Source organism: Anguilla anguilla, chromosome 6, assembly GCF_013347855.1.
Source record: "Anguilla anguilla isolate fAngAng1 chromosome 6, fAngAng1.pri, whole genome shotgun sequence".
In the NCBI taxonomy this organism is placed as follows: domain Eukaryota; kingdom Metazoa; phylum Chordata; class Actinopteri; order Anguilliformes; family Anguillidae; genus Anguilla; species Anguilla anguilla.
Window position 1 is genome coordinate 51,566,424 of NC_049206.1, and position 9,352 is coordinate 51,575,775.

A 9,352-nucleotide genomic window follows, 5' to 3' on the forward strand; every position below is an offset into this window, starting at 1 on the left:
AACTGGACTCCAGTACAAACCTACTCCGATGTACCCTATTCAATCATTTAAACCCTTCGATTAATTGTCTTTCACAAATTCAGAAAAATTCAAAGGCACGCTTCTGAAACACCCCTATATTGAAAAACCAAATCGCGTTTTGGAAAAATTAACGCAATCTCTCCATGTATAGTATAAACGCACTTAAATATTTGTATATTCATAATATATCATTATGTAGGCAATGAAGCTGAAAACCGTAAATGTATGGCAATTCAACGCACACATATACAGTAAAATGTCTAGTGTTGATTCAACTCTAACAGTGTTAATTCATCTCTCATAACATTTGTTTCCACATTTCAGTTATCTGTTAAGAGTTGAATTAGCACTGTTAATTCTTACTGCGTAGTGATACAAGGTGACATAATGTAATATTAATGATTGCTGTCGTGATTAATCATTCATGTGATACATTGATATCAGCACATTGCCTAATATGCCATTTTAAATAATGAAATAGTCAAAATAATCACATATCAATAATCACAGGTGTTCTCTATGATTCATAGGGGTATAATTCATAAGTTTATCACTTTTCAAAATTTACATGGGTTTATTCAGCAATGACTATTTGCCCGCATGACCTTTAACCTGTGGAGAGATCATGAGGAACGTATGTTTATTGTGTGTGGGAAAGAGGTGTATATGAATGTAAAATAGTACTTATAAGAAACGGCATCTACTATATAATTATAATGGCTGGTAATCGGATAAATATAAAGACATTTTAAGAAAAAAAATGCATTGATCATACATATTTAGTGCTATAGTGCTTAAGTATTCATACAAAATTGCATTCATATTACGTTGGGCCCTTATGTTGGACCCTTTCCATGGCAATGCTTGCATGAGAATATACATATTTTATAGTTCTACATATTTTCTGTTAGTATGACCCAACATGTACCTAATCATACCTAAATTGATGATTTCAAGCAGTAACACAAATGGCAACAATGTGCTATATCTGAAGCGTTTTTCAAGCCACAGAAAAAGCATTGTTAGACTGCATAGATTGCAAAACATAAAACACTTTCAGTCAGTAAGCCCCAAAGCAAAACCTGTTCATATCATTACCCATTTCTTATGTCTACACCCACAGAAATTATTAGCATTGCTCAGTTGAACATTAATATGGGAGACCAGAAGGGTTTTTTTCTGCACAAAACAGAAGGGTTGATGCCTGGATTGAAACTCTATAGTACCAACTGGCACGTGCAACACAAAAGAACACACACATATTAATGTTTCTCATTTTACACCTACAGACTGTTCCTCACACATGCACTTACAATCATCACAAAAGCCCCAATGCACTAGTTCCAGGACGTTCCATCTTTTAGAAAGCCTCATGCGCTGAGAATATTGTCCACCTCGGATTATGCCCAACATCTTTAAATAAATCTGTGCTTGATACGCCTTTCAGTGCCTGAGATATTTCACAGTGTAGTGGAAAGGCATTGTGGGTATGTGACAAAGCTGGCCATTGCTTTGCATTAAATCTCAGATATTGAATACTACAGAAGGATATGTATTTATGTTAATACAAAGGAACACCGTATAGAAGAAACCTCAACCCTGCTTCTCACAAAATGGCTTCTGTCTGGTCTTCACACACCTGCTTTTCAGACATGTCAATCGCCAGCAGATGTGTGACTGGTATTGATCAGTCAGATTGAGACTATCAGCAGTTTAAGGCAGGCTGAAACGATAACAATGCATTAAACAAAAGAAATGCTCCTGTATGACATTAAAACTTTCAAATCATAAAACAAATTTGTTGTGAACGGGCCTTTTCTTCACAGGGTAATTGCACAGGCCGTCCCAGGGACTAGATAGAGGGGGAGATAAAAATATAAGTCTGGAGACAGGCATAAAGGGGCAGTTTGGCTGGTGGGGGCAGGCCACAGGGAGAAGAGGAACCCAGCTGATCAGTGAAAGGGATAAAAGCACTCCCCAGGGAAGGCGGGTCAGGTGGGGGGTGGGGAGGTTGTTGATAATCACACTGCTCTTTAGGGTATGGAGGACAAAGCAAATAAATGGACTTTCTCGCATATAAAAAAAATTGGCTTTGTTGTAGAAAAGCAGCTGTCGTGTTAAATAGGGCTCTTTCCATTATCCTCCCTGGCACATACTTCTTTGATTACACTGCAGACAGAACACTTCAGTTTGCCCATTATTGCATTAGCATTTTTTTAAATAACGTTTTTAATTAAAGGTGATTAAAATGAGAAAGCTCATTTGAAACAGTTGTACACAGTGCGGGGCAGTACAGAACATGTTATAAGGATGTATGGCTCTTTGAATCATGTTAAAAATATTTGAGGAAAATAATTTGATAAAAGAGACCAAAAACAAACTGCAGTAATATGCCAACTAATCTTACAGGCAAATATATGTTACAGCAATGTCAAGTGTACGGATCAAATGTCACTGAGACTCAGTGAGCTATGACAAACTTTGATAGAGGGAACTGCAAGGACACTCAAATAGAGGTCAGGGGAATCATTCATGTTGTTGGACATTGGAAATAAAATAAAAGTTTGAATTTATTGCAAAAGACATGACATGTCACATAATGACTCTTACAAAAATGATTCTTTGATAAAGACAATAATTATTGTATTTACATTACATTGTATAGATAAATCCTAGTTATAGCTAGTATAGCTAGCCTGCATTTTGGCAGTGCTGACAGCAATTTAGAGCAAAAAGCCACTAAATTGTCTTAATTTACATAATAATATACATTACCTTTATGATATATACAAAAATCCATCATCATTGGATGAATTATTATTAATTATATAGTGTAAATCTTTAAATCAGCCAAGAAAATCACCAGTTGTTGGTGCTGACACACTGGGGTCCAATGACGTAAGCTAAAGCAGATGCATGAAATAGCCTGGTACCTTTAAATGAATGCATGTGGGGGTTTTGAAGTGCTTGAAGCACAGGGAGAAAACGTCTCTATCTAGCACACTCCAACATCTTTCTTGAATGGGCTTTGAGAGGAGAATGAATGATAATGAGTTAATCGACTCTGACTGGTTTGGCTGAGGAATGGAAACAGCCTCATCACCATTATGACACCCACTTTGTATGGGGGAGCACAAAATGGAAGACAAAGCAGTGTCTGTGAAGTTTTCAGCACCTGCTGTTTGTGGACAGCGCCATGTCTGTCTGTAGTACTATACAGTATCAGTTGTGACTTCAAAGTATTTGTTATAGAAAGGATACTTCATCAATAATACATTTTTCACATTCAAATTTCGGCTGTTTTATATTACTGTTAGTGAATTTAAAAAATTTCAGAGAGAGAGAGAGGTCAGACGTATAAAAAACCACCTCTGTAGAGTGCAATATACTGGCATACTGTACATATAAGACGTGATAAAACAATTGAATGTACAATATTCCACTACCCAACTACATAATCGAATTATGCCTTTTGAACATGCAACTGCAGCAACAGACGTTTTCTCAAGGATGGCATTTTCGTTCGTCCTAATCAATTCTTTGTAAAATGCCGCATGAAAATATCATGATTGAGTGATCATTAAATGCTTAGCCGTTGACTTTGGCTGCTCCCCATATGTGTGCTTGGAACCGCTGGTCTGCTGGTGTCTCATGACTGAAGGCCTACTGAGAAAAAGAGGAAGGAAAAAAAAACCTTCCACGCGAATGCCCCAGAGCTTATCGGAGCAGACAGATGGCAGCGGTGGCCTGTTTCTGAGTAAATTCCCGGGCGACAGTAAACATGGCGAATATGTGCCCTAGCGCATATCACCAAACCAGCTGAACTACCTCACGTGTACAATTTAAGATAGCCGGTTTCCACCAATTCAATTTAAACTCGCGGGGGGAAAAATCCAATTTTACCCACATCTGAAAGCAGTCCCAAGAGGCAGCTGTTGAGTTCAACGGCGATCCGCTATCGGCACCGCCCCTGCGTGCTCGTCCGGAGGGAGATTCAAATGGCGCTTACTGAATTTACGTGCTTCATTGGAAGATGAGCCCAAAGGCCCCACTAATACGGACTCTGCATGCGCGGACTCCGCATGTTCATATGGAGCAATATGCTTTATTCGCTGGATAACTGGTGATAAATTACGCGGCATATGGCGACGCGGCCCGTAGCTCCGTGGCGTAACAGAGCATATCTCTGACATCTGGGCGGACGTATTTTGTGTTATTTGTATGGACAAGTTCAACAGTCCACGGATAAACCATGCTGTCACGTTTGGGCTACAGTCCAAAAACAACATAATTGGTCATCGAGTGGCCTATTCCTGCACGGGCCTAACCATTAAATACGTCATGCAATCCAGAGGTGCTGAGGTATGGAATGAGAGGAAATCTAGCCCACCACTAAGAAAGAAAGATAGATAGATAGATAGATAGATAGACAGAAACACATAGGCACGGATTGAATCATTTTTCCTTTACCATGAATAACAAATAAATGAAAGTGTGTCATATTTTTAAATGGAAGTGTTTATAATGTGCTATTGTACATGACAGAGCTACTAATTGTTTGTATGTCGGTTATGTAGAGCTAGTTAACATTAATTTAGATAAGCAATGCGAGGGATAAAACCACTAGAAATATAAAAGAAGCACAACTTTAAAAAAGGAAAATGGCAAGTAACATGGAACTAGGTATAATTAGAAGTTCGGTGCTATATCAAAATGAGCATTCATCGATCGGAATTCAAAGTTTTTCTGAAGATGCTTGGATGCAATGCCTTCTGTGTAAAACAAGTGCTTATACTCCAGGACTGTCAACCTTAACCTTGATTCATGTTACTAAGAAGAAGTATAAAAACCTGAATATGATTAATCAAAAGAGCTGTTCTTAAATGAAGCATTCTTTCATTAATGTTTTTAGTGATTTTATATTATAATATATATATTATCCAGTAAGTGTGGCATTTTAGATAAAAGATAACAAAAAAAATGCCATTGAAATATTGGCCTTAAAACAAGACCTTTCAGATGTTGGCTTCTTGGAACTGAATGTTTAAATTTTTAATGGTAATATTTTGAAGATTTTTGCACTATTATTTTCCTTTTGTCCGATGGGGCTCAATGGAGGTTTAGCAAATACATTTTTGAAAAGTTAGGAATGGCTTATGTTATGGCTAGATGATACTGGAAGTATACGGACAGCAATGATATACCACATGGTGGCGATGTTGCATCATTTCAATCAAGTTAATTCTTGGTATAATTTTTTATTTTCCCTCTGAGACACGAGGGCCAAATGTTGCTATGCACTACAAACAACAGCCTAGTAATAACTAAGAGTGATAGTGAAAATTAAAGAAAATGAAACTTACGATTTATGCAATGTCAGTGCAGTTTTTATTTTTGTTGTTATAGTTGGTTAATAATCAATGAATTAATGATACGTTTGATTCAGGGCAAGGCGGCATAACCCTGCTTAATTAGCATAGCGTATTCTTTTGTGCGCCATGCTATCGATTCAGACCTGTCAAACAAAGTTATTGATCGTTTCTGGCGTTGACTACGCTATTGTTTAATTTAGCTGTGTCAGCAAGCAGAACCCCTCCCCCATCCGCCGCCAAGAAAATGGGGTCTGGCCATATGACTGGCAAGTCTGCCTCGACCATCAATATGCTGCCAAGCTGGAGGTGCGCCAAGGAGACATTTACAATCGTACAGTCTACAGTTCGCTCGGTCAGCAACACTATTTTCCGGCAAAAGGCACTTCTTTCTGGTTGACTCGTGATTATTTGCAAATCACGAGCGGCTCAAATATCATTTCACACTCACGCTGTGGTTGCCATCATGAGACCGCTTTCATGCCGCGTGTCTGGGGAAAATAATTTTGAGGAAGAGAGACGGGGGACACAGCATAATCTTGGCCATGAAAGCTAACATCATCAAGTCCGTATGTTTTGTTCTTGCAGATACACAATACAAAAGATTGTGTATTGTATAAGATAGCTGTATGTTTCGATATAGACAACCTCACCTCTGTAATCACTTATGCTTTTAGGTAATTCAAGCTGTTTCTCCCAAGTTCCTCAAAACAAACGACATTTTCGTAATTCTGTGAAAAACTGAATGTGTGGTTTTATGTGGTGCAGGGAGACGCTGTATTCATTTTTCAGGCTTTGCTCCATATAGGCTACTTAGCACATTATGCAGTGATTAAATGTGGGAGTTAAACTGTGAATGTACACAAACGGAACTGAATGAGCAAATCTTTTTTTTTTTTTTTTTTATGAATAAGAAATGCATTGCGGCTGTGCATTAACCGATCTGTGAGGTCACGTGTCTAAATTTTGCCTAAGGTCAGTATGTTTTCTATAATGTGGTGTAGCAGGGGTTATGGCCCCCGGCTCTACAGTGATCAAAGAACAGGCCCAGCATGTTTCAGCCTGGATGAGCTCATTGAACCCTACCGCTCTCTGAGGTCCACAACAGAAGAGAATGAAAACGTGTAAATCTATGCAATCAGCCTAGAGCTGACAGCTGTCTTTTAAAAATATTATTTCCACACAAATTTACCCCTCAGCTGAAACTTAAAACAATGAGAGAGAGTAGCAAAATATGTATGGACCTATATATTTTTTTTGTTAATACAATTAAAAGCATATTTTTCTTTGGCTGAGAATGTACAGCATGACACAACTTTGTACTTGTAGTGGTCATATTAGGACCATGTTTTTTCTCCACCATTGTTTGTTCTTATGGCATAAATATTTAATATTAAAAATGCATACACACTCATCCGCATATTGTGAGTGTGTGTGTGTGTGTGTGTGTGTGTGTGTGTGTGTGTGTGTAAAAATACATCAGATCAAAACAAATTTGATCAGTAAATCAAGTGTTACAGATCTTCCCAGCATTACTGAACTGATGAGATTAATGGGAAAATAAATAGGTCATGTAACATATTTAAATGCATTATACATTCGTTCATAGAAACGATGATTACACAGTTGCTTGCTTTGTATGTATACACAAACACACACACACACAAGAATGCAAACATTTCCCCAGTCCAAAATCAAATTTGTGTGATGGAAACCAATGGCTCAACATTTGCCCAACACGGGAATGTATTTTATCAAACTCACCCCATAGCCCCATATTTTAATTACTGATGACAACCACTTCTGTAGTGTTTTGGTCTTAATTAAAAGGCCCTCAGTCACTCAAATGTCTATTTACCACACATGGAATATTCCCTTATAAGAATTTATCTTTTGTTCCCACAGATTCTGTTGTCTTTTTCCCATTAGCAGTTCTCATGGAAAGATTGGTGGAGTTCCACTCTTTCCCAGAGAGCCAGCCTTCCTTTCAAACGGGGACAACAAGCGGGGTCTCTTTCAGACGCTTGGCAGAGGCCTCGGCCGACAGTGATGTAATGCTTAAAGTCAGAGGCGATTGGCTGCCGGATGAATGGGCTACGCTCAGCCCACCGTGTGTAAGGGGGCATGGTCGGCGCGGAGCTCAATCAGATACGAACCCTGGCTGTCTTCGTGAGGGCTCATGAAGGAGAGCATTCATGCTGCCTGACAAATTGCCACTGAAGCATAAGAGAAAAGGGGGAGTGCAGGCAGGGTTCCTGCCCCCCGCCCCCCCCCACCACCCACCCACCCCCAACCCCCAACCCTAACCCCCCCGCCCCCCCCTCCTCAAGCCTATGTTCCGTCTCTGAAAATGCTCCCCATCATATGGGAAGCAGGTCAGAGGAGATTTCGGAAACACTAGCACAATTAACCAGGCTTTTCACAGGGCGGTCCGTGCCAGGCTTGGCTTCAAAAATCCGAGACACGCCACCTCTTTATGTACAGGAGGTTGAGTGGCAGGAGGTTGAGCGCATGGGGGATGGTCAGACCAGTGTTCATGAATGGCGCATGTTATGAATAGCACGATCTACGTGTTTCCCAGGACAATTTAAGTTTTAACATGCGGTGTGAATTTAGCATTGCGTAAGCACTTGCTGGCCCTGGTTTCTCACCACTAGAGTAGGTTTAACAGGAATTCAGACTCATTTTAATTTTTTTTTTTTTCTTTCATACTTGCTGTTGAGACTCAATAACGTTATTGTGTAACATTGTTCATCTGAATGATATCAAACTCAATGTTGTCCCTCAGCAAACAAATGGCTGTTGTGGCTACAAAACTGGAAAAGCAAACATACCAATCATAAAGTATTGAAAACAATCCATTTGTAATTTTCTGTGTTATTTTCTTTGTATTAGATTGAGTCTAGCAGCACTGCCTCCTCCCTTTGTATTTTCACATTTTTCAGATTTTAATCAGAACAGTTGTTCAAAAAAGATTCTTCTTTGCCTAATTAATTTCATTAGTTAAAGTTCAAACCACAGAAAGATTTTCTCATCGAAGAAGATAAATTGTGAGTCTCCGTCTTGTTTCAGTTGGTTTATGACATAACTTCCTTACCCATCTCTCTCCAGTATGTATCTGCCATAGTTTTCAGCAAACAATCCTACACCAGGGTCAAAAACCTCCCACCAACTGCCAGGTTTGACAAGATCCAGATATTTCATCCCAGAGACTATTTCCAGGCATTTATCTTTGTTGTAGCAATAAATATATTAAAACATACAGAACACATGGACAAGGATTTACACTGAAGTGTAAGTTCTGTGAAAATGAAGAGGAACAAACCAAAAAGAAGGCTCTTGCTCTTCCTTAAAATCCCATTAAATAATAGCATAAATGAAAACAAATAGGCTATACGCTGAGCAACAGTCTTAACTTATTTTAGCCAAGACACAAAGTGCTTGCCTTTCATTTAGAACACACGGGAAACTGATAAGAAGAGTAGCATTTTTGTCTGTGGCTTAACTGGACAACTTGACACGTTTTTCCCCACTGTTTCAAAAGGACGTCTTCAAGGCAGATTTTCAGCTTTTCCGTGCAAAACATGCGCAACCAGCAAAACAAACAGCCGAGCAGCTAACAGAGCAGCTGCGATAACCACCGACAGCCCCTCCCCTCCTCCTCTTCTTTTCCGCCATCCCCTCTCTTCCCCCCTTCCCCCCGTTCTCCTCCTCCACGAATGAAAAGTTTGTCCTCGCGAAGAACAAAGGGAGGCCCTGGTCCGAGGAGCATGCCATTCTTAATACGAGGATCCGGGGAATATCAAAGCCGCGACTCAGAAAGCCACCCATTCAGCGGAGCTGTTAGCGAGGTTTAGGAGCGCTTCCCTAATGAGGATTATCTGCGCAGGAGAGGAGGGTTACTCCCAGCCATTCGCGGGGCTCACCTCTCGGGCCCTCGCTCAGATTTGGACGCGAGCCAG